Consider the following 25,548-nt stretch of genomic DNA (forward strand, 5'->3'; position numbering starts at 1 on the left):
TTTCGCTCAGATTTGTAGTGGGCCTATGTACGATAGAGCTGGGTAAATCATGGCCGCGACCCGACAGCATCCGATGAATTCCATATACAATTCCAGTCCAGATCATGATCGTTGGCAAAACGCGAATTGTGTAAATGTACGCCCTCTCGTAAAATGGACGACGGCTTAAATCCATTTTGTGTCTGATTTGGGACTCTTCACAAATCATGTTTAAGGTTGGGTCGGATGTTGGTGATATCAAAGCGTATTTTCCCTTTGTCATTTCCTTCCACTCAGACTACGAAAGATTCAGATCCTCGTCGTCTGTAATGGTTGACTACGTCTATTGAATAGAATAGCAAGTGTCGTAAATTAAAGCTTATTTGTCTTTTGTTTTTCCCCATGCTGCCCTCGCTTTGTGCACACATATGAACTTGATAATATTTCGTTCGTGCAACGGTAGGCTCCTTTTAAATAAGCGGATCCTTGAAGTCCTGCACTTTTGAGAACTTTTTTCTGATTCCCGCTAAAGATGCTACCTGACGGCGAACTATCAAGTTAAGGGTACGAGACAAATTATTTCGAAGGCGGACCACCGATACTATTCATGATGTTCTCTAACTAATGAAGCTTCCACTTCTGATGAAGTAGCATAGAGTAGCATATAAGTTTCCCGCCCAGCCTAAACGTGATCGGTAGCCCGTATTTTCTGCTATTGGAGGCGATACTTCTACGCACTGAAAAGACAACAGGAGCCGTCTGCGTAGCTACGGTTGGCCACTGTATGATTGCTAGAAGAGCTTCGAGGGTCGTTAAGACAGGGACCGTTTCATATACCGCTTTCAGTCGTATCCGGAAAATGCGCCATTTGCTCCCGTCGAGAAACGCGTATATTCGCAAAGCGGAAAAATTTGTTCCTAATTTATTCCAGTGATCTACCCGACAGGCTGGAAGAACGTGTAAGTAGTCCAACCTGCAGTTTTCTTGCCCGCTTTCTCTTTACAGTCCTGATTCCAAGGACTTCAATATGTCCGCGCATTTTTCTGCGCTTAAATTCTGTAGAAGGTAACTGCTGCTGGTAAGGTATTCAACTAACACTAATTAAATGAGCTGGGTCACCGAATCAAGCGATGTGGGTCAATGTGTGTATGTATGTGTAGGGGACATCTAGCGAAACGAAAATGATGGGGTTCGGGAATCGCGTTGAGGACTAGAACTTTATCTGCTTCTGTTAAAATCGTCTAGATCATATTGTGTTATTATCTGATTATAGTTTTGCCTTTCCAAATAATGTGATATCCCTTTCACGTATTACAACCAGTTGCTTCTGGTCGTTCGCAAAGATTCTACACAATAACTTATCGCTAGGGCGCATTGTCACCAATATTTTATCACCAGAGATCCATTATTACTGGAAGGGGAAGAAGGGGTTAAGACATTAATAATGCTGGTCAATTTATCAGATACTGCATCCACCTGACGCTGTACAGACAGGGGTGGTAGGGGGTGACAACAATTAACTGTTGTATAAGTGGTCATCTTTTCGACTAGCTATAAAAATGATTACAGTGTAGATCTTAACCGAGTTTTTATCGTGACGTAACTATGATAATAATAACAACAACGGTGCTAACGTCAGGTCAGGAGTGAGGGTTGTTGTACCAGAATATTATTAACGTCGCTGAATGTCTTCATCTATCGCTGCTGGTGACCGTAGCAGCTGCAAGTGGTTACCCCTGCCGCTGCTTCTGCTATGAGCTGTAGCGATGAAATGCCATGATGATGCCGCAACGACCAGCCGAGCGTTGTAGCAGGTATAAGTATACGATGGCAACACGGAGGCCGCGGCTTTGTTGCCCACTGTTAGACAATTCGATCGGGAGATATTCAAATAATGAATCGTCGTAACTAAGATCTTGAGCGGTACGACCAGACTGACCATACAGAAGCGTCCGAACTGCGTCGAATAGGTTTACCATCAGTGGCAGGGCAAAATGACCAAAACATAATAATAGCAGAAAAAAATGGCAACAACATCAATGATTACAAATCCCGGTAGATGGCGCTCAGAGGCCGAACCCTCGATGTGCTATTTAGTTACAAGGCTAATCAGTAATGCCTCGAACCATTTCCTTGGCTCGGGCTCCCCCAGATCGCGTTTGCTACTTATTTAACCTTATAAGCTGTAAGAAGTAAAAACGTTGCGAGCGACCCAAGTTGTAGCTTAAGTACTACATAATGGTACACAACGAATGCTGCATCCTTGAGGACTAGATATATATTAGCTTTAAGTGATTATGTATGTAGCTATATATATATATATACACACACACACACACTGTTTTTGATCGTTAGACTTAGCTCTACATTTATTCGAACTTGTCGTTTTAAGAGACGGTAAATGCTAATCCGTTTGCTTGTACTTTTAACAGCTGTTCAATAATTTATTATTTACGTAACATAACCGTAAACGTACATTTATATATACAAATACGTCTACAGTTGTGTAAGCAATAAATTATCAAGCATTATAAATCTGAACGTGCACAAGCTGATTAGCATGTATCGTCCTTTAGAACGAAAAGACCGAGTCAGATAAAATTTAAGTGAAATATTTACAAAGGAACGGTTGAAGCAAGATAACTTACATATGCAAGTTCAACCCTAGTTCTACAACAGTAGTAATGGGTAATACTTCTCGATAGTCGAATAAGAGAATGCACTACCCGTTAAAATGCCTTAGGTCCTACACTAACTTGTGTAACTACCTAACGTTAGATTTGGTACCTAAAGAAGTTAGGTGAAGGTAAATCTCGGAATAGAAGACAGAGGATAAGAAAAAAATTACGAAGAGGTACGAGCTAATTCTGGTAGTTAGCAAGAGATGTGGTGATGGTCCATACTTCTATGAAACTCATTGTTTTGGCGCAAATATTACGTGAACTGAGCTCGTTTTGCTTTGACATTGAGCGGTCGCGCGTTATATATCGAATATATAACGAATATTTTGTTATTACTTCGGGATGGCGAAATTCACCAGACATTTAATCGTCAATATGGCCACTGATCTCTGTTCGTGATCTCTACAAGTAACTTTCAGCACATGCACAGACGCCCTTTTAATAAGGAAAACATCCATTGATTTAGAATCTCGAACACTTTAATATTCCAATGTTTTTCTCTGGAGCTGAATTACTCCATATGGCAACATTTGGTTCTACATAATTATACGATGTTATAGTATGACCAATACATACGTTCCGTACGTGTTTAAAGAAAAAAATTAGTGGCAAATCATAGTGGCAAACTTCAGCTAACTTTAAAGCAATATAAGTTAGGCTATACAAATAAACTTAAGGGAACATTACCTTGAAAAAGTTGAGTATTTTCGTTAAGATGTTTAAAGGGAAAATTAAAAGATTGACCTACAAGATTTGTTTCCAAGCTAATCTTTATTTGAGTGGTTTAATTACCACGAGAGCTCTCAGCTGTTTGGGTTCGTGCTTTTTTCTTGAATTTCCATGTGTTATGTTGTTTGGTACACAAAGTTATACCGCCTAGTTCTTCAACTGTCAACATTGTTATTAAAACTTGGACACTATTAAGATATACTGTGAATATACTTCCCTACCTCTTCTCCCTGTTCGTTCTGTGTGTTTCTCTCTGTCTTTGTCTGTGTTATTTACTCATTCTATAACGATTAGGTTCGTTCGTGGACTAAGAAGTGAAAGTACTTCACTTCGATCAATATACGGCAAAGTTACATTGCTTCTGTGAATTTTCACATAGCCCAATGCCGGCCCACAGTAAACAATGGCCGCAGACCCCTCGGCTAAGCCTTCACGGGTTTAGGTTGCGTCGTGGTGCTACTTCCATATAAGATAAGACTATACACATTTGACCGCTAGTCATATATGCATCCCAGCAAGCGGCCTCGCGTCGTCTACGCTATATGCCAATTCCTTCCTCGACTGTTGAAATCGCATTCGGCGATGCCCGAGCACACGCACCCAGACATCTTTCGCAATCGTTCAGGCAGGGGTAAGTTAAAGGTTTAAAATATACCATGCTAAATGTGTTTTTGTTGGGAAAATGAACGTACATTATCTTGTGGATCAATTCGTTCACAAATAAACTTTTGAGCATGGTACCATGGTATTTTTAGAAAATTATATGCAAAGATGCGAATATAATAAATTTACGATACCCTGCTTTAACCCTATCACGATATGTTGCAATACTTCCTGGTTAGTATGATCGAATAGGCTAAGGTACATTTTTGTGGTTTGAGGATGTATAAATTTACATTCACTTGTAAAAAAACCTTGATGCAATTACTAACCACCGTTGTTTAAAGGCTTACTTGCTTGTATACCTGCACTCAAATTGCCCAATGCGAACATAACAAGCACAAGAGGAGCCTTAACGCAAGTGACATATTTCAAATCAATTTAGATAGCCGACAGAAAATTGGATTTAGGTCTGAGTTAGGAGCCGTGCAAAGTCAAGTATAATATTCTAAGTACGCTTTAATCTACCTGAGATCAGGACAATCGCTTCGAACTCTTTTATCGCTATCTTCATTTTCTTCTTCCTTTCCTTTCCTTTGAATGTGCTCCAGAATGCCTTTTTACAAAAAAAAGTTCGGACAGTCATTATCACGCAGACGTTTGCTCACTGGCATATGGCAAAATCGACATCGCTGCCTTTAGTGAATCTGGGCCCCAAACCGGCCCTTTGTTGCCTCAATAAGGTCCCTTCGAGAGGAATGTTGAAAATCGGTTGTCTGAAATAGTGGCAAAGTGTGGTGGTTGAGGCAGCTTTGCAAGAGCCCACGTGCGTCATCGCAATATAGCTCGGACGCCCTATGGTAGAAAGTGTTTGCTTGAAGTCGTTTTAGATACTTCAAAAACACTTCGTTGACCGCTATTTCTTGAGGGATGGTGAGTAACTTTTGACAGAGCGCCTGGGATTTTCTAGGCAATGCTAGAAGCATTCAAATTGATCCGTTGGCCTGTCAGGTGAAGTATTGGGCCACGCACGCTGCGTTAGGCATACGGTAGGCATAACAGTTATGGCGTTCCGTCGTACAAAATAGTCTCGGTTCAGCGCCTGTTCTTCAATGTCTAGATGATGACAAGTGCGAAAATATCTTTAGGTAAGATAGCTTCTATGTTGGTGTGTATTTCGAAGATGATATAGCTCAAAAGATACTCGTCCGTTTGCTGCGGTTAACGAGACATGGCGCGTCCATCAACTTGCGTAAGGTACTTTATACTGCGATTGTACCCACGTCTTACGCTAGATTCTTCTTTAGTGCAAGCGTATACTGACAGTACTAGCTCATAGTGACCGCAGCGGCGTCTTGTTGTTCGACTGCAGCTCTTTTTCCTGGTAGTTCTGAAAGACACATTGTTCTTCCTCGGTGAGGAGACTGAGATTGGCAGCCTGGAGGATACTTTGTAAGATTCATTTATCAGGAACAAGATCCAGAAACTTTCCTTCCTGAGACGAGTGTTGTGACAATTTCATCAGAGGTTTTGACAGACTCATTTTGTACATATATAAACGTTCTGGCTAGTTTGGATCATGTTTTTGACATAATTATGGAAATAAATAAAATTCATGTTGGACCATTTCTGAGAAATTCGCTGTTTACTGTTTTCGTCGACAGATTGCCAATTTACCAAAACTTTTAATGATGAGTAACATTATTGATTCGTTGCTTATTTACGAATTAGTTGTCTGTGCTCTAATATATATATATATAAATGCGAAGCCTACAATAATCTACAGTAAATCGATGATCTGGTAGAGTAAAAGTATTATGTATGTAAATTTGACAATACGTTCCAATGCGTTTTATATCATCTTTTATATTATACGTTTATTATCTAATTTTAAGAATGAAAACATAGTAGTTATATAAACTTTACTGGTACTGACGAAAAATCATTTGTTACCCTATTACTATCTCTTACTGAATCTAAAATCTGTATTTACTCGATTGGGTTAACTATAACTTTTCATTTTATCCAATAAACTAAAAAAAAATAACTTAAAAAAAAAAGAAATATTAGATACGCAGAACATGGAAACAATAATGAAGGACAAGTGGCGCAGCCCATAGTGCAGGCTTCACGAGGACTTTAACAGGTGGAACAGATGTGCTTTGTGTATTGTGTTGTAGATGAGACTGGTCATTCTAGAGAAGAGGTTTGTTTTGTGTGATTCAATTGAAATTGCCAGTTTTCTGGTGAAGGCCTTTAAGGCTTTTCGTATTGCTTCGACTCGAGTCACACAAGCGTAACATTATGTTGCTGTTTTGCCTGTTTAATTGTTTTTCTCTTATTTATTGCAAATAGGGCCTAGCTTTATACGCGTATGCATAAAGTACATTATGAATTTGTCTACAAGTTTTAAACGTAATTTAGTGAGTAAAGACAAATTTTAGGTTTTTTTTGTTTCTTTTTTTTATGAAAAATAGATTGTAACAGGTCCTATCTCAAAAAGCCAAAATACAGCCACACCGGTCTTCAGCTAGGTACGAACATATGGATAGCAGATGAGTAACCAGAATCAAATAGATGCCCTATCGGCTCATGTAGGGCCTTGAAATAGTAGGTAATAGTACTAGGAGTAATTTGAAGCGGATTAATCTTGTCTGTTGTGATCAGTCCTAGCTGGCGTGCAGCTGTCAAAGGCACGAGCGTACGTCCTATAGTTGAAAATTAACTATCCTAATTATATTAGTACCGAAGACACAAGGGAAAAGGCGGCGCCACGATCACAACGTTTCGCTGAATGCTTGAGCTAGCCATATTGAATCATTTTTTTCAAAAATAGCAATAGATTAAGTATCATTAGGTCCTCTTCATTGCATCAAACTTGGCTCTGAAGGAATCGAACTCAATAATCTATCATACTTTATCTGATATTGGATATCGGATTTGATCGTCTGAAACATATAATAGAATCATATGCATTCTACAGAAGCAAACGCTTCAAAATGAGCTTCTGATATGGTACATAACAGTGTACTACGTAAATAGGATGATCAGCTCATGTACAGATTATCTGTGTTGTTGTGCAAACAATGTCTAGGTTATTTTCGTTTTCGTGTTAATTTTTGGAAAACCTGGGAAGCCGGTAAACCCAGTTCAAGGTTTTATCGGTGATTAAGTGTTACTATAATTACTGGTTGCTCAGCTAAAAAAAAAAAAGAAAGTACCACGAAGAATGTTTTTTTTTTAAACTACATTATTCTACATATGTCACAGTGTTTCGGGTAGAAGTGGACATTGTCACAAAAATTATGTTTTCAGTTTTGCTATTTCATTCAACGGACCGCCATTCGTCTAATAGACATACCCGCTGATTTTTGCGACGATGATGAGAATAGAAATAATCTTGGTGTTTCTAGATGGAGGATACGGTTGACTGTGATTTTCAATTGTTCCGAATTGTGCTCTATCAGGTGATACACTGAAATAAGAAACAGCTACGCAAGCATAGAGGTAGTTATAGGGATGGTTTGATCCAGTCGTTCGCTGACGATATTCAGTGCTGTTGGTGGCCACCTACACAAGCAGGCTCTCACACGTGCAACGGAAGTGGCCTGGCGGACTAATTCAGGCTGTACCGATAGATGTCCATCGGACGCAAACAAAAAGAAAAGCTATTCGCTTTACATTTGGTAAGAGGCTTTGCCAGACGACGATAAGGTTTTTGAGGGTTGGCTACGAACATTCTTACCACAGAGTCTCTTTCCTGCTCTGTCTACGCGGCGACATAATGTCAAGAACCAGCTGTGGTTGATATCTGGTGAGGATTACCGTCTTTTTTTGACCAGATTAGGTTTCTATCCCGGAACTCGATGGTCCAATTTATGCCTACGTATTTTGCATGTCTCAGGCAACTGCATTTACTTTTCTGATTGGCTCAGACGAATTTAATCCCTGATTGTTGACAGTGGAACGCTACCACAGTTTCTTAATGGACTGGTCAGACAGATTTGATTATAGAAGAAGCCGTGAGCTAAGAAAAAAAGTTCACAGTTCCTATATTGAGCCAATGTGTTTGTTTCAGAGCTTTCCGCAATAGCCATCGGGTGGAGACGAGCGGTAATAGCGCCTTGTAGACGTCAACGGAGGCCAGAGAGCAAAGTTACCATGAGCGATGAATAATATTTGAAGTTTAGCGTCTAGGAGCTGGGTCTGGGCCGTGTCCTGTTCCCAATCAAATTGCTCAATTTGAAATAGTTTACGGTCAACGCTAACGATATGCTGGGCGAAATATCACAGTTGAGCCTTTCGGGTCATATGCTCTTCGTGAGGGTTAAAATATGGCGTGGTGTGTGCATATCATCGGATGCATTATGCTTTCCTTCATAAACGAAAGTGACGACACAATATAAAGCCTTTGTCTAAGGGGCTCCGGTAGAAGAATTTAATAAGTGTTTTTTTTCAAAACCGGCACTTTTCTAAGAAAAATTAGTGAGGACAGATATTACGATTTGCGTTTTCGAGGCTACTTTTTTAGCCGAACAAAAGATTACTCTTGATCCCTTCAACATGTGTCAACCGATGTCTTGTATATTATTGAAGCTGAGATCTGCAAATGCCAAAAAGTATATTTTTTTTTAAGATCTAGTACGAAGTAATTAAACGTACGTAGTTTATATCTCTCAGGTTTTATTATACTTCACATTTTACTATTAATCTGGATATTCATATATATGTGCCGTTTATTACCGGTCGTCTGCTAGTAGTAGTGCCGACATCACAGGAGCTCCAACACCACAGTTCATATATATATATATATATATATATATAGGACAGTTGAGAGATTTGGTGGATAGAAACTGATGACGACGGTCGCCTCATCTGACGTTGGCTGACGTCTAACATATTCGATTTTATGACCCACTATCGAGTTCTATACAAATCTGGGTTTCGTTTTGCCGAGTGATTTAGTTAGTCTGTTATTAAATCAGCTTTGTTACATGTGTTTAGCGTACACAGTATAGCCTATCAGAATATTACGTTTTACTAATTGAAGAAATATTCATTATTAACATCGAAGAAATTATCATCGAAACCGCGCTTAGCTTCCACTGCTGTACTTGCGATCATAATTATGATACTAAAAATCTGTAATTTGAGTGAGCGCTTTCCGAACCAATGTATTGTAAAATCTAAGATAAGCGGCCATGTTTGCGTTAGGCGGAATCAGGGGAAGTGGAATTTCTGAGCAAGCTTGACATTTGTCTGATTCGCAATTGTTTACCGATACGGATACTTGTGAAAAATGATGGAGTGTTCATTAACCTTATGGGTTCCGTCATATGATTGCAATCATTCTACTATTCGAGCATTCGTACCATGAAAAACAGGCACCGCGTGAGGTACTGAGACAGGTTTGCTTAATCTTCACCCAAAATGCCTATCTCCGTACAAGCTGCCTGGCCATGGACACGTTCCTACAATAGTTTCTAATACATTACTGAAGCTCTTTCCAGTGGGCGGGAATCCACAACCAATAAGTAAACTAGAAGCTTTAGACTAAATAGAGATATGATGTATATACATCTTAGGTACGGCGGCCTGTTGCCACAGATTATCTTAATTCCGCTTGTGCCACATACAGCTTCTGTGTTTTTACTAAAGGCCACGCTGGCGTTAATAGGGGCAATGGTGCGTCCAGCCATTGCTCTCAACCGCGTAAATTACCGTTTTCGTGGACGCCTCACTCCGGGCGACCTTAACGCAGCTACAAATGCACACCCCCCTAAACACTTCTCCGAGAGCAATATCAACATCTTAGAAGTGCTTAGTTGTCACTACGTCGCCATTCATAGTACGTTAGAAATATGAGGACCTTGCAAATGTAGAACGTACGTAAATTGGACGGCGTCACGTAGCCAGAATTCTACCAGTTCCATTGCTCGGATCGTATGCCGCTGTATAAACGCCTAACAAGCTATCTGATACGACCTCATGCTCGCTTCTATGATGATGAGTTACAATCTAAAGAAGCGCGTTAGAAAACAGGGCTGCTGTGGTGAGAATGCTCGTTCGATTTGGTAATTAGTAGACTCGTTATTAGCGGTCAGCTTGTGAAAGCAGCGGCACAAAAGTTTATTCCGGTTAGTTGATCTGTATTCTTGTACATGTAGTTATACAGACGGCCTGACGATATCTCGTCACCGATAGCACATCTGCGTGGGCTAAGTGGAGTCCTGATTCAATTAAGGGCATGCATCCGTCACGCTAGACCTCTGCTGGCGTAAGGATAATGAAGTATTTCGAAAATCTACGCTTTCTATTTATGACTCCCCGCCGTTCCATTGATTACATAATGCTTCATAGAAGAGATCAGTTGCAATCAATTAATTACTTTTTTAGTAATGTTCGATGCGTATAGGGTGTGGTGGCGTTTCAGCCGTTTGGCGAAATTTACTTATCATCATTCAATCAATGTACAGAAGAGCCATTCTCTTAAAATAAAATGAGTATCTTACATATAGCTTTATTATATTGCACCGTATTGCAGGTGGTCGTTGTATATATATATATATATATATATATATATGTAATCGTGCAGCATTGTGTTGAAGTGGTAATGAATCTTTAAGGACGAGAGGCAAATGCAATCGATACCAGCCCCCCCCCACAGCGGACCATCGCATTAGGTAAGCCATCTGTCTGCTTGTCATAGACTTCTGCCGTCTCCTAAATAACTTGCTAAGGCCTCATATAGTCAGAGAGGTGTAAATCATTTCGTGTATCATCTAAATGCAATCATGACAGAAGAGGATTTTATCGTTCTTTTTCTTTCAACAGGTTTTTGCTTTTTTAAATGTCCTCTGTATAGACTAAAACCCATTTTTTGTCTTTTCGAGGATATTCCACATAAAGAAATATATACAAACGGGAGTAAATTTTTAAATTTTAAATATACTTATTACCCAATTTACAGAACAAGATCTGAACAGAACAAATAACGATAGAAAAATTCAAGAGGATATCTTGAAAAGATCATTTTTGTAAGCGTTTGCAGTAGTAGTATTTGCACTATCAAACAGCCGCTGTCGCTGCTGTGTCAATTGAACCTACCAAATCCGCTTGACGTTGCATCTGAGCTTTTTTTTTTTCGAGTTTTTCTTCCCATAGACGAAAACGGCGGTAACGTTTTTTCTCAACTTATCTAAAACTGTCAATTTGATTAATCTTTTAGCAGTTCTATTAATCTTTTCGAAGTTTTCTACTTTTTTCAATCAGAGAACTTCCAAATGCAACTCAGTTAATTGATCGCTGAAAAAAAAAAGTCAATTTTCGTTTTTCTTATATATTAATCAAAAAGGTACATTTTGTTGTAGAGTTTTTTTTTTGTGTCGAAAGGCTTTTGTGAAGGAAAATGTGAAACAGGGCTTTCAGGAGTGTGAAACAGGAGTCTTTATGCGTGGGAGCAAAATCGCCGCACGAGTTTGCGCAGGGCCTATCAGGGCGATGCTTCGAAATCGTTTGTATGATCGTCAATTATCTGTTTCTAATGATCATTTTTGTCAGCGGTGAGAGTAGTACCAGCATGGCTGCATGCTCGTTAGGTAATGGCAACAATTTTTAAAGGCTATGCATTAGCCAGCTGAACCGCACCATTTTCAAAAAACCAATTGAATAAAGACGGTAGAGAAGGATCGCCAGAACTAGACGACTTGCTTGGAAATACTTTAGAAGCAGCGAATAAACACAGAAGGAGCAGATGAACAAACATTCTATCATAAAACCACAAAACGCTTCTTTTAAAGGGAAGTGGTTGGATGATTACGGCAATGGCGAGAAAATATATTTGATTTATCTGTAGGTGATCTCTGCTTTTGTATTTCGGCCAGAATCGTACTGGTGACGGTCAAATTCGTCACGGGTGAGAATAATTCAATATGTCCTTTAAGATCTTTTATGGACGGGTAGTTATAGTTAAATTTAATGGATTTACGTAACCGCGATGGGCAAGAAAAAGTCGCAGAATAACAGCTCATGATATCGCAACTTATTTGTCTCAGATTATTCCCGCTTATCGAACTATCGGCCTACGCAACGTTTGAGGTTTTTTTTCTTTGGGACGTTCTCGCACAAAGCCTAAACTAGGGGCATGTGTGGTAAGTATTGATTATATATTTACTATAAGAACAGATATAGGTTAGTCTAAAACGACGTTCTGGGAAGTATTTTGAAGTAGGATAGGATTTAATAATAGGTTATAGGATGTAGAAAACACGATGTTTCCTTTTATGGATTTTGGAGACTAAAGACAGCTTTATTGAGCAGTGACGATGTCACTACAAATGCTTTTGGAAATCGACAGACGTCAACCTCCCTTTAACGTGGTAATCTTGTTAGAGAGCCTTGCTGGTTCAGGCCATCCGAACAGTCGCTGCGTGTCCCTGATTAGGTCTAACGCAGATTATCCCTAAACTCGTCACTAACTTAAACCTGATCGCTTTATGTAGTCATTCTAGCAAAGGTATAGTTCTCCTAATTACAGTAGTAACCCCGAAGATTTTAAAGTGCATCGCCCGATGTGCTCGACTGAAGATTGTCAAGTACCCAGACATTTCAAAAACTTAAGTTGAAGGTCGACGTCTTTCGTGTACGTTCAGATAATTTGTTTTTACCAATGCGTTGCCGAATTCTTGAAATTAGTTCGTTAGCCGTCAAATGAATCTTCCTTTATGTAACATAAACTTGTTAGAAAACAAATCCCTTTGTTACCATTGCAGCGATCACAGATATTTTAAATCTTAATACTTACAATTTGTGACTCTATAGGCTAAATCGGGGCACCTATGAGGGTTAATAACTTCGATAAATAATAGGATACCTGGTAAAGACCTGCTTACTATATTTCACTGGTCTGAATCATCTATCAGTGCCTGTACGGCACACAACTTTTACCCAGGACCTTGGAAAGTGTATAATATTAGGAAAAAAAAAGCTTATTCGGTCCCAACGAAGAAGCTTACTCGAAAACTGCTTGCGTTTGCCGAAAATTATGCATAACTGCAACGAGCTAATCCGTCTATTTATTTGTTTGCTTTGCTTTTGTTGATAGCGTCGAGCACGCCATACGATGTCTTTCCTTAACAAGGGATTTCTAGCCGATGAAATGACGGTCTGGGTAAAGCCGAACCTAGGTGTAGGGTAGTTTTTAGGATTTAACTAGAATACTGAGCGGCTTATGTGAAATTCAGTCGACATGACTATGTTAAACCCCAACCCGACGCATCAAAAGAGGCTGTCGTTTGAGGCTGTCGTAGACAATTCTCACAAGAACCCAGTGATACGCTTACGCGAGCCAGGTCCCAAAATATTCGTGGGAACATGCAGAACAGCACCACAAATCGCAGACCTGAAAAGCCACCAGCCATTCAGATTATCACAATCATATAAGCGTGTATAACTGATATGGCACTGTTGTCTTCCATACAAACCTGTCAGGTGTTCACTGCCATTGACCATTTAGAGTAGTTATGCTTCGAATTGTGTCTGAGTTAACCAGGACGCACCCTTTTCCACTATTCACGAACTTTAGCGCACCCTCACAAGGGCTGACCTGGAACACGGACAGTGCTAACCCTCTTGTTAAAAGCTGGCCTTTTCTCTTAACTGTTCACTCTGACTACGTGGATTTTTACGCTGCGTTATTTGTGTTCTGTGCTGAAATTTGTCAGAGGGTCGAAAGAGCCTAATCTAAGGCCTTGTTGTCCTACAATAGGTCACAGTAAAATGGCTAACATTTCTATGCGCTCCGAAGGCCTGTCAGTTTCTACAAGGGATGGTATATTCTCGCCGAATTGTTTTTTGGCTGCCAGTTTCCCGTGTCACCTAGGTTAGAGCAAGAGGGTTTCCGATTCGCATACGTATTTTTGGTATTGCAACATAACTTACCAGTTATGTTGCAATAGACCAAGTATAAGCTCAAGTTAGTCGTAAGCCATGCTAGTACCTTATACCTAAATCAACGTCAATCATGTGCAGCCTAACAGTTAGTTTCGTCAATCAGCTTTCGAAAAAATAAGTTTCCTTCTTAGAAATGCTATAGGCTTTCTATATACTTTTCGATGCGTTCCAACACATTTCACAACCGAATCTTCGAAGTCCTTCATCGAGAGTGCTCACGCTAGTTAAATAAAGCATTGCTGTAAGTGTCTGCAATACTTCTCTTAACTGCTTGCAGAACGCAGCGGCGCGAATATCCTTGTCGAGCGGCAATTTCTCCGATGGCCGCTGAAGAAGGCTTGTCAGTACCCTCGGTGACGACAAAAGTGTATCTCAGTTTTACTCAGCCAGCCGAGCCAGCCTAGGCGTCTTTGCTTCGAATTCGATGCCTGTTCAAGCTTGAAACTTAGTAAGTGGAATCAATAGTATGTTCAGTCAACATGGACAGATTTACGCACTTTCGAATAGATGGATGCTGGGAAAATTATCAAGAAGATCACGAATCGCTCTTGACCCCCATATGATGGAGTTGTGTCCTGTGTCAAGGTCGGTATGCCAGCTCGTGTGCCGGACTGCTATCGATGGTGACTGCAGAAAACAACTGAATATGGGCATTACATTCTATTTTTTGCCCAATAAGAGACAGCTGGTGTTCGTCTAGATTTTTGTTGGCTGCAAAAGCGTGTGACAGATTATCACTTGCAAAACACAGATTCGTTCTATTAATGGCTTTGGCTTTTGATAGCTTCCGAGCTATGCGATCACCTTTTATTTAAACACGGAAAGAAGAAAGACAGCCCTTAACGGCAGCAGTGACAGTGAATAGGTACCAATGATGTATACCGAGCCTCTACTGACTGATATGTATCGCTATTCATTTAGCTCAGAATCACCAGCAGAGATATTGCTAAGAATAGAAAAGCCAAGTTTATTACTATACGAGCTGCTCTACGTATATGCTCTATATATACACGTAGAACAGCTCGTAAGAGTCGTTGCTATTCTAGTTAATTGATCGATAGTCTTGCTATCAATTCAAGAACAGTGAGTGTAACTTATGAGTTATCATATCTAACTTTTTTTTTTGACTGTATTTAGTTCAAGCAGCGACACAACTAGATTCGGAACGTTGCGTTTCCATCAATCAGTCAAATAGCCAGTTAAATAACTGAGTGAGTATGTTTTCATCAATTTTTATTTTCAATGTTATCAATAAGAAGTGATGGCATAATCCGTTAACCTATACTAGGTCACGTAAGGATTATATGCACATTTTACTACGTTTGTGCGTATTTTACAACATGAGCGTCTACACGAGGAGAGTAATAGAAGACTTTAATAGAATTTATCTAGAAATAAGTCGTCTTCTTGCGAATGAAACAATTGATCCAGAAATTCCGATCGGTAATTGATCACGCACAAACAGTATCGTTCCGAGTACATTTCCGCTATTTTTTTTTTCATTTTATTTCTTATTTTCAATATAACTGAAACAGAACCACTAAAGGAGAAGATAACCCACAGTCTAGACGACATACAAAAGCAAGTTATTTAGCGATTTATCGGTAAGGATAATAACTTCAATAGTAATCATTACAACAATATAGCTATTCCGTTTACTGAAGTTACAACTTATTACACTCATAAGGTTTCAGACTAGAATTGTAGGAATGATGAACTCACGATCTTTTCTCTCACAGACGGAGTATTTATAGGTGGTCATTTGTATGGACTGGATTATGTATGTCCGACCATGGATGATTATGGTATAAGCTGACCTAATGAGTTGGTTAACATCAAGGTAGAAACAGTTGTCGATTTTATGTAGCAAGAATATGTTCTAAAATCTCTACGCACTACCATACTACACAGAACAATATCCAGTAATGAAAATCACGTCTTTTTTCAATTACGTGTCGTTTTAACGTGTAGCATTGTGAATGTTTGTGGATACTTCGCTTAGATAACCCCAAATGCATGATCGGCCTGATTGTACGATTGACGTATTGTAAAAGCCTAAATCATTAACAGGCCACGTGCTACAGCCTACTTCGTACTCGTCGTCAAATATACCATGCATATAAGCAGCACTTCAGTCAGCAGCAAGCGTGTGGCGCAATCTGATGTCAGTGTGACCGACCGTCGGCGTTCATACATGGAATAGACGGATGGATAGCTAACGTTACGATTCTTTTTCCAAACGAGTGACCCAACACTTGATACGCACCCGACCACCTCGTTTACGTTGGTCACTAGATAGTTCAAACTGTGCCTACCCCTTTCTTCCTAACTAATCCCTGAGTCCATCGTACCCCTTTCCAGCACAAACGGGATACGACGCGCAGCCAGCCAATGCATATGGCACGCGCAATAATATGCATCTATCACAGAAGAGGAACGAGGCCCGTGTCTGCATTTATGAGTCGATTCCAGCGCGTACGTCCGTGTGTATGTCATTGGTTGCCATTTATTCGCTAGTGGACACGAGGTTGAAGCGCGCTGCAAACCATTGCCTACATTAGGGGCCCATCGCAGGATGTCACGACCCGAATACGACCAGCATTTGCTGCTGATGCTACAAATGTTGACGGCTTTCCGACCTTCCGTTCCAGCACGCTAGACAACAGAATAGGCAGGCAGGCAGGCTCATGATATAAATACATTGTATTAGATGCGTTACTTCTGATGACGAACCAAAAGCCTTGCGTCGTCGAGACCCTGTCCCATCGACATTGTTACCATCCTCTTTCGACGTGCATGCTCGCTCGACTTATAACACCAACATGCCGCTCTCGCGACTATACAATGGTGTTCTTCCGCGCTACGTTCAGACATTGCCAGCCCTGAGCGCAAAACTACTTTACGTATAAATATGCGCACATCCCGCACTGTAAAAGCTCAAGCCACAAAGTACCGTACCGAATAGTTAAATCCAACGATTTTGGCTTGGCATAACAGCAGGCCGGTACTCTGCCGGCTTCACGAATTCACCCGTGCGATTCGTCGCGTGAATAACAGAAATAGCGATGTGGCCTATAGTAAAACAATGCCCCGCCTGATCCAATTGACGTCCAACGAGATTGTCCGCCTGATCCAACGAGAATCTACGGAATACGACGATAGATTGCGACAAAAAATCCACTATAACTCAGGCTATCAAAGCGTAAGTCGTCTAAGGGGAATTTATATAAAGGGAAAAGTTTCCATAAGAAATCACTTCGAAAATATTATTTTGCTCGTTCTCACTTATGACATTCGAGCAGGCGATTTAGTAGACGAGCTTCAACTAGCACTAACAATAAGCTTCACCATATTGTGTATGATTGTATGGCAAACAACGAGGCAACATAAACAATGAATATCCTAAATATTTCAAATGTTAATTCGATAACGCTTGGCATACGCCACGTGTTCAACTCCTAAGTGTAATTCTGCCCCCTCCTCCAACTACCACATGGGGATCCGACGGCGACTTAGAGGTAAACTATGAATATTATTTACATAAACACATTCAGTTCTGCGTAACGGTGTTTGAATTAGCAAGGCGAAAAAACTTGCCACGTTCATATGCGTTTAACAACCGGGAACTCGGCACAAACCCCTCATAGAACATCGGTCTTCCCCTTCCGCTCGTCGAGTATCATTATCATCAGCTAGGACCACCGGCGCACTCGCTCAAATGACCTTTGAAACCATGCTGATATTTTTATTAGCAGATATTTTGATTACCTAAGCCTAAGTAGAGAATAGCTCTTTGAATCTGATTCATTTGCGTCGTTAATGCAATTGAAATATAGAAGATGAAGCAGTAAAGCACTTTACGTTCCCTAGAGAAGATGTATCAGAGAACTTTAGGGCAGCGATAGTGCAACCTATAACCGAACTTCGAACGATAGTTCCCTCTAGACCAGGTGCTTAATCATCTCGATGTAACGGGTAGGCACTGTGGTCAAAGTTATTACTATTGCAGAAGAAGACAGGGACAGAACGAATTTTGAACGCTGATTAAGCCTAATAGTAATTATAATAGTGCTCCCACTCCTGTACATGCATTAGGAACTAGAAATATAATAAATTCTAAGATGTTCCCGTTTCTGTTCCTAATTTATGCTCATGTGTTGCTTTATGCTGAGTTGATTCTCTGTTTTTGAGCAGTATAAGATTATGCTTCCGCGTTTTTCGGTAATATTCTCTTGGCGCTTTTTCGTCGTATTTTGAGCCTGTATATGGAATACCTAAGTGTGTTGTGGGTTATCTTTTTGGCGGCGCCCGACTGTTCTATGACAAAAAGCCAACAAATCAAAACAGAAAGAGAGGGAAAACTAGGACAAATAAAATCGTATTTGCATAGTTACGTAAGCATAGTTACGGTATACACGTTTTTCTGTCAGCAACCTCCCAGGCTTTTATTAGGTTATTAGAATTTAGAATATTATTAGAAAATCTTTGCTGCTTTCAAGTGTCACAAAGACTTTCTTATGGACAATCTTATGGAATAGGTTTCTTGTCGTTAATTTTTTTGTGGTTCATCATGTCTAGCATGCTTATTCCACAGGATGTATCTCGGGTGCCAATCTATAAATGATTGTATCGGTTAAGCGAGTCTTGCCGTATGACTCTACAATGTATAGATTTAAAAAAGGATAGAATATCTTGGGTGAGTTCTAAAAATTTAGATCTTGGTGCCTACGTTTTCTCCTCACCCAGCGACCACCGGAGCTATTAGCTGTCTAGAAGAATGTTAACCAGTACAATGAGTTTGCGAGGTTAACAAGGTCTCGTGTGTCCTTCTCTCCCTGCCTGTCGCAGGCTGGTTTGCGCCATTCCTGCGTCGTTTGGTGTTGAGCCTTATGATTCCTACCCTTATCCTGGGAAAGTACCTGGGACGCAAAGAAGGGCTAAGGTAGGTTACTAACCTGTCACCGACAATAAAAGCAGCAGTAGCAGCCTTTTCATATAGGTTATTTAGACATTTTCATGTAAGTAATTAGACATTATTGAGCAATCAGTAATACCCTGCTGCGACAATAGATACCATCAAATTGCGATTACTGTCGGTATGTTATGTCTAACACACGCCCCATATAGAGAGAACTTAAGCCTGTATTACACAAGGAAAGACGTTTACAATTTGTACATTTATTATTTATACCTGTTTGCGCTAAGATGTAAACACAAGGTGGCATGAAGCAGTTCAGAAAAATAGGGTCTAGAATCTAAGAGGTGGCGATGGCTATCATAACTGGTAGAAACATCGGCCGTCCATTCCATTGACGGCCACTGAAACGAGGGGCAGATCTGATGTCGATTGACGACCCGCTGTCGGGTAATACATAAGCTCAACAGAGCACTAATCACACCCTTTTAACGCCAGAACAGTCATGTACAAAACCAGATGATAGTGTATGGCCAGAACTGTGCTCGACTGAAAAAAATGATAAACGTTAAAAAAAATTGAAACGATACTCGGCAATCTGGGGTAGCGTCGTGTGGAACTTGCCATTGATAACTCCAATAATGTAACTGATATTGTGTAATAAAAAGTGATTACAGCCTAAACAGCAATTTTAAAGGTAACTTTCAAATTCATTTAATAATAGAAAGAAAAAAGATTACGAGAACCATTTGAGATTCTAGTATGGTTGGAATAACAATGACAAATTACATGTGGGCTTTGTCACCTTCATTCACAATGATCTGGTGGCTCTCAAACTGAGCGAGAGCTATTTCCATAGGGAGCCGGGATGCTTCAGCCTGATGTTATTATAGAAAGAGACGTTGCAGAGAGGTGCTTCAGCGGTCGCGCGGCTGCCTTCAAACGGTAGACAGGACACATGTAGATTACCACCAAGGTTGCACACAAACTTGCAAGACGTTCCATTAAAAAAAATTGGCTGGGAAACGTTGCCTGTAGCTTCCAAGTGAGTGTACGTCTTTTCCTCACTCTAATATATCCACGAGATCGGATGCCAGGTCCGTTTAGCATACTCCGACTACGTTTCCGGTTCTTAGTACATCTACAGTTCCCTGAAATCGGGCCATATCTGTGCCCAAACAAAGTGCGAATTGGATTACAAGCTGTTGAACAGTCGTATCCTTCCGAACTTCTGAACCTTTTATTTACGGATTCTCTTTCCAAACTACGATAAGGGGCTAATATCTGAGGAGCCAATTCCAGCAGTTGAGGATAAGTTTGAAATATTTAAAAAAAACGGCACCCATTTCCCAGAAAAGCGACAAGTGTAGGAAAACAGGCAGCGAACACAAAAGCACAATCTTCCGGCAATTGAATATCTGCTGTCGATATGTCGGCGCAATTGTAATTCTATTGAGTAAATATATCCCTTAACCTTTTGGCGCCCAGTAATCTCCGTAATGCAATTTTCGCCCCAGGTCATCAAAAACATTTATATATAATACGGACGTTGTGGCATATTACCTACGTAGCCCCAACCAACGAACGTCCTTTTAAAAAGCACGATGTATATTTCTTCCCTATGTCATGGCATACGCAGGTTTATAGCAGGATCTACACAGATTACGCTTTTCTGGTAAATTAACAATTTTCTATGGGTGATGTTTGGGTACCAAGAGTGCCTTATAGCTTGCAGCTCTCGAGACTTTTAGAACATTGGTATAGCAGCCATGAAGTTCGCGCGCTTAGCCTCGTAGCTGTCACGCATTCTCTCACGGAGGGTCCATTCGTTGGTATAGTCGGCTTATTGGAAGCATTTCCACTAACCCTAGAAAGTATTTGTTCCGTTTTCGTCAGGCCTCCAATGAACTGATGGCACAACTCATGCCCATAATTTTACTCACGCACAAGTTATTACCCTCTGTATCATTCGTGGGCTTCAAGTTGCTCTCTAAGTTTCTCTATAGAATATTTTAGTGAACTCAAGTGGCGCAAACCTGCTACCAGATACTGCATATATAAATATATATATATATATATATTCCCTTTTACCTAAAAAGACCATTTTGAGTGAATGTTTCAAATTAAATCGTATTGTGACACAGACCACCGATGTTATTCTATTTAATTTTATTTAGTGTTTATTATAAAATCAAACTATTTTTGCAAAATAAACAGCCCCTTTCTGTTTCTATGTATTTCACATTTAAAGTTGTTGCTACTACTACTACTACTACACACTTTCTGTGTAGTATTTATTAATTATTTATTAATTAATTAATAATGTATTTTTTTATTGACTACTTTCTAGTCAATAAAAAAATACATTATTAATTGAGAACAATTCTTTTGTGTAAATATCATCGTCGTCGTTTGCGTACTCGCTTTCTGTCCCCTATCTATTCTACTTTTATGTGTCGACTTCTACTTCGCCGATCAGCAATACCGAGCCTAAAAGCACGACCTATCTATCGTACCTGAATAGTCGCTATCAACCGAAAGTTTCACTTCGTGAAATCTAACCCTAGCCCTATCCCTTCACCCAGCCGAAATTAATTTTTTGGTGCGGCTCTGGTATTTAGGTTAGAAACGGGATATAGGTCACTCACTCAGCAACTTGGAATCTTGTCTGCACAGTATTTGATGATGGAAAAGCTTGGGCCTGCAATAAAATGCAATGCCATTTGTAAGACGAAACACATAAAAATAGCGTCGTTTCGCATTGTGAAGGTCATCATTTCGTCTCGAGCGGGGCTTTTTGGCCCAAACAATTTTTTATTTATGAACACAACTCAGTAGAACGTTAACAAGCAAACCTGCTATTTGTAAGTACCTTCGCCACACATAATAAATGTCCTTGTTATATGCCACATAAAGGTGTCGTCACCTTTTACGTCACGTCAGCTAGAAATAATTAAAGAGATATCGTTAAAATTTTTTGGCCTGTACGAAACTGAACAACATCGTTAAATACGGAACGACAGAAAAACTGTCCTAACAATGAATTGCCTGACCGATGTCCTAAGTTCTCTTTTCTGGTAATTATCAGCTTCCGGCTACCAAAAAGGAAACCTATATGGCCTAAAATCAGAGCCTGAAGCCTGGTAGATTTGAATCCCCTGGTCTCCATTTAGTGTTACGTTTCGTCAAAGGTACACGAGTGTAGCGCTAGGACCTGAGTAACTGTATAACTGAGCTACCGAAGGACGGGTTAATGGTAAGTATTTTTTAATACCACTAATGTGGTAAGACAGATACGTATGCTGTGTGAAATTTTTTGTACATTCTTATTTAGTCCACGTCTGCTAAAAGGTCCGGAAGATATTTGTTATTTCTTTCCTGTCATGCTTCAATATTCACCAAAGTTGTCAGCGGAATAACCGAAACCTGTGTGCAATACATTAATGCGACGGGATCTATCAGCATTAAAAATATTAAACGCATTAAAAAAAAGCAATATAACATAGGTGTTATAATTTTCCTCTGTTTATTTGTCTGAGAAAAAGAGTGTGCACTCACGGACAGAATGGAAGTTAATTGCCGCGCGGGCAATCTATCATACATCAACATTATTCATTAGGTCACAATAAGAGGAAAATATCGCAGTTCGTTTTTGCAAACAAGTTCACAATATCTTTTTCGTGAATGAAGGCTCAATTCAAGTAATGCAATCATTTTAAATAACTGCTGGATGAACTCACACGCTAATGAGGCACATTTAATTAATACTAGTTCTTCCTTCTGGTTTTGCAGTACTGAAGTTGCATTACACTTGTACCGACGTAACCAGCTATGGCTAGATTGCCGTCCCACGACTTTTTTTTTTTCTGAAAATTGATTGCGCTTGTCCTAACATCCTGCGGTAGTCCTGTTGCAGCTATCCAACTTTAGTACATCTTAATCTTCTAGTTTGGTCAATTTAATACTGTCTTGTCCCAGTGATCTCATCACCTTGGAGCGAATAATTCATCACTCTACTGCACGGTCAAAACAATCCAACCTTCTTCCTGCAGTCACCTGATCGGCTTGTTCTAATATTTGATTTAAGTTCTACCTAATACAATATGGACTAGTTGCAGGCCTGTACATTTATATCTGGGTGGTTCTCTTGGGACTTCGTCACCCTGCTGCAACTACCTTTTATGATATCTCTCTGCTTGGTTAACGCGGTCTCAAAATCTATTTTATGACCTTGTTTCAATGATCCCGCGTACTTTGCTTCTCTATTCACGATTAAACGATCAGAAAACGTTTCGTTCCGATCTTTCGAAGAGCTACTCTATTACTGTTACCGCGTTCTCCTAGGAAAATAATTTTCTATCCAGTGAATCCGTTTTCCAACTTTTAAAGCAAATGATTTTTCCTTTCAGTGAGAATCTACGAAAATCAAGAGTGTGTCTATTTTGTCGAGCTACTAAGGCCAAGCAACTTCGCAATTGAGTTTTTCAGCAATGTCTAACCATTACCTCAACAAATCACCCAAAATAGGTAACTTTTATAAAGTTACTTTTATAAACCGTAATATTAACCTTATAGGTTAATATTACGGTTTATAAATGATTGTTTCAAGTTTGAATGTTGACGCCTTTTTTCAAATCTAAACTACCTCACAGGTCCCGAAGTTTAGTAGGTGGATAAATCCCCACGGCACGGTTAGAGGGACATGCTTTGTCAGGAAAGCAAAAAACTTCTCAAACCATTACAAAGGTCCAAAACGGTGAACGCTTCGTTAAAACTACCGATCCACAAAAAAAAACATCAGATAAAAGAGAATACTTTGTGTATTACATTGTAGTAATGGGTGTGATCGACCCATCAGCTTAGCCTCGTGCGCGTCTGTTTAAAATACTGTGATTTTTACAGCCAGTCTGGCGTGTAATCATAGCACATTTACAGACCAACAATTACTCTGTTACTACCCGTCCAATTCTTCCATATTGCCCATCGGCCCGTTTTGATTCAAATTTGTGTGTCTAATAATTAACCCTGCATAAAAATGTTATATACCTAATACAAACCTAGACAAATTTCTGCTCTATTTGCTTAAGATTGAGATTTGGTAGGACCTTAACTAACCCGAATTCCCCTAGTTGAAATTTTCAATTTTTCTATACATTCATTCACCATACCTGCCCACATATCTAAATAAGTATCCCAAAAATCACCATTCAGAAACAAAATCCAACACTTAATATGAATGTATGTATGTAGGACTTGAAAGGCAAACTTTCTGAGAAATTCTCAACGATAATTAAACGTATCGTTCGTTGCTCAGTCAGATGTTCACTTGCTCAGATTAGCATTAGATTTTATGGAAGGCAAAGAACTAACCCCTCAAAAAAATTCCGCACCGACACTTGCCCATTCCACCCACAGAACGAAATCCTACCGGTTCATAAAAAAAAAATCACTTTATGCCAACGATTTTTATCACACAGACGTTGAGTTTTAACACTATGGAACAATTGGTAAATATAGATAGATAGACAGACAACCTTCGCGAAGGAGATAGCTAGACGAGTGCATGAAATCTTAGTAGAGATAGAACTTAATGGTGCCTTAGTTAACATGCAGCTCTATGACCTCTACGTTAACATAAATGTCTTATACTTAAATAAGCTTATTTAAATAGGAAGCGGCTTATGTGTTTTCGACCAACCTCCATGATGTCCTGTAGGCCTGAGTCATGCAGGCATTGTAGGCTAGCGTCTTAGTATGAAAATGTACCGTAAGAATTGCTGCACGCACTTGTACCTGGGAAGAGAAAGTTGTCCGATATAATTTTCACAGACATGCATTTCTATCATCAATCCTAATATCCATAAGAAGCAAACTCAAGGAATACATTTTTTTTTTTCGCTGAAAGTTCCTGTAAACTTCAACTTAGTGTGAGCCGACAAGGAAAAAATCATAGATAATTGTCAAAAATTAAAAAACAAAGGAAGTCAAAACTATAAAAGTAATAGTAAATCTAATGTGAGTAATTTAGGTGATTTTCTCAATAATGGCTAAGCGTTTATGCAAAAACTGGCTGTTAAAAAAAAAAAGTTAAAGGTTAACTTTTCGAGCTCTGACCAGTTTTAAGAAAAGGGAAGAAAGAGTTAGATTTTTCTTATGTTTTCGGTCACAGTTACTTTAGCATTGCTCACTTGATTGTTTTGTCGAACGGCATATAATCACTCAGGATTTCACCTTAAAATAGTGGTTAGGTGGTAATATAGTGATAGTTAGGGAGTAAATGGCTAACGTCTAGCCTTGTATCTATTTTTAATTGTTTTAATAATAATTTATATTAAATGTATGGGAATTTGTTGTTGAAATCTACAAGGTAATTAGGACACAATAATGAAATTCAAATCAAATTAATTAAAAGGGTGTCTGAAGTAATGCAACCTAACTTTTAAAGGAGTAATGGGATAACATAGTAAACCAATAAAATTCAGACTAGGAAGGATTAATGGAAACATAGCTACTGATGGAAGACCTAGAGGCGAAGAACTGAATTGAAGGTAAAAGGGTAACTGATAGTACAACGAAAAGAACTGCAGTGGCTCCAAGTCTAGATTCAGTAGAATACTGGGTCTTCAACCGGCGAACGACTCACTCCATCCTTACGACAAGCTGGGAATGCAGAAGTGGTAGCTAGATCTTTTT

At 39.6% G+C, this 25,548-nt stretch overlaps 2 long non-coding RNA genes across 4 annotated transcripts; one reads left to right on the forward strand and one right to left on the reverse strand.

Moving 5' to 3' along the window:
• Positions 1-685: 685 nt before the first annotated feature.
• On the forward strand, positions 686-23,574 carry LOC111247249 (uncharacterized). 3 transcript variants are annotated; one of them, XR_015321424.1, is made up of 9 exons: positions 686-938; positions 3,684-4,020; positions 10,534-10,672; positions 14,218-14,388; positions 15,078-15,151; positions 16,302-17,458; positions 18,789-18,882; positions 21,944-22,111; positions 23,265-23,574. It is a non-coding gene; the product is annotated as an uncharacterized LOC111247249 (long non-coding RNA). The 3 variants fall into 3 exon arrangements; XR_015321425.1 differs by having other exon boundaries at positions 18,687-18,882; positions 23,265-23,572; XR_002672040.2 differs by lacking the exons at positions 686-938; positions 3,684-4,020; positions 10,534-10,672 and adding an exon at positions 11,400-12,139 and having other exon boundaries at positions 18,687-18,882; positions 23,265-23,569.
• LOC147758249 (uncharacterized) lies at positions 19,114-24,745 on the reverse strand. Its single transcript, XR_015321426.1, has 3 exons — positions 24,554-24,745; positions 19,661-20,023; positions 19,114-19,404 (listed from the first exon to the last, which is right to left on the reverse strand). It is a non-coding gene; the product is annotated as an uncharacterized LOC147758249 (long non-coding RNA).
• Positions 24,746-25,548: the final 803 nt, after the last annotated feature.

This window comes from Varroa destructor, unplaced genomic scaffold (assembly GCF_002443255.2).
Source record: "Varroa destructor unplaced genomic scaffold, Vdes_3.0 BEIS01000001.1, whole genome shotgun sequence".
Classification (NCBI taxonomy): domain Eukaryota; kingdom Metazoa; phylum Arthropoda; class Arachnida; order Mesostigmata; family Varroidae; genus Varroa; species Varroa destructor.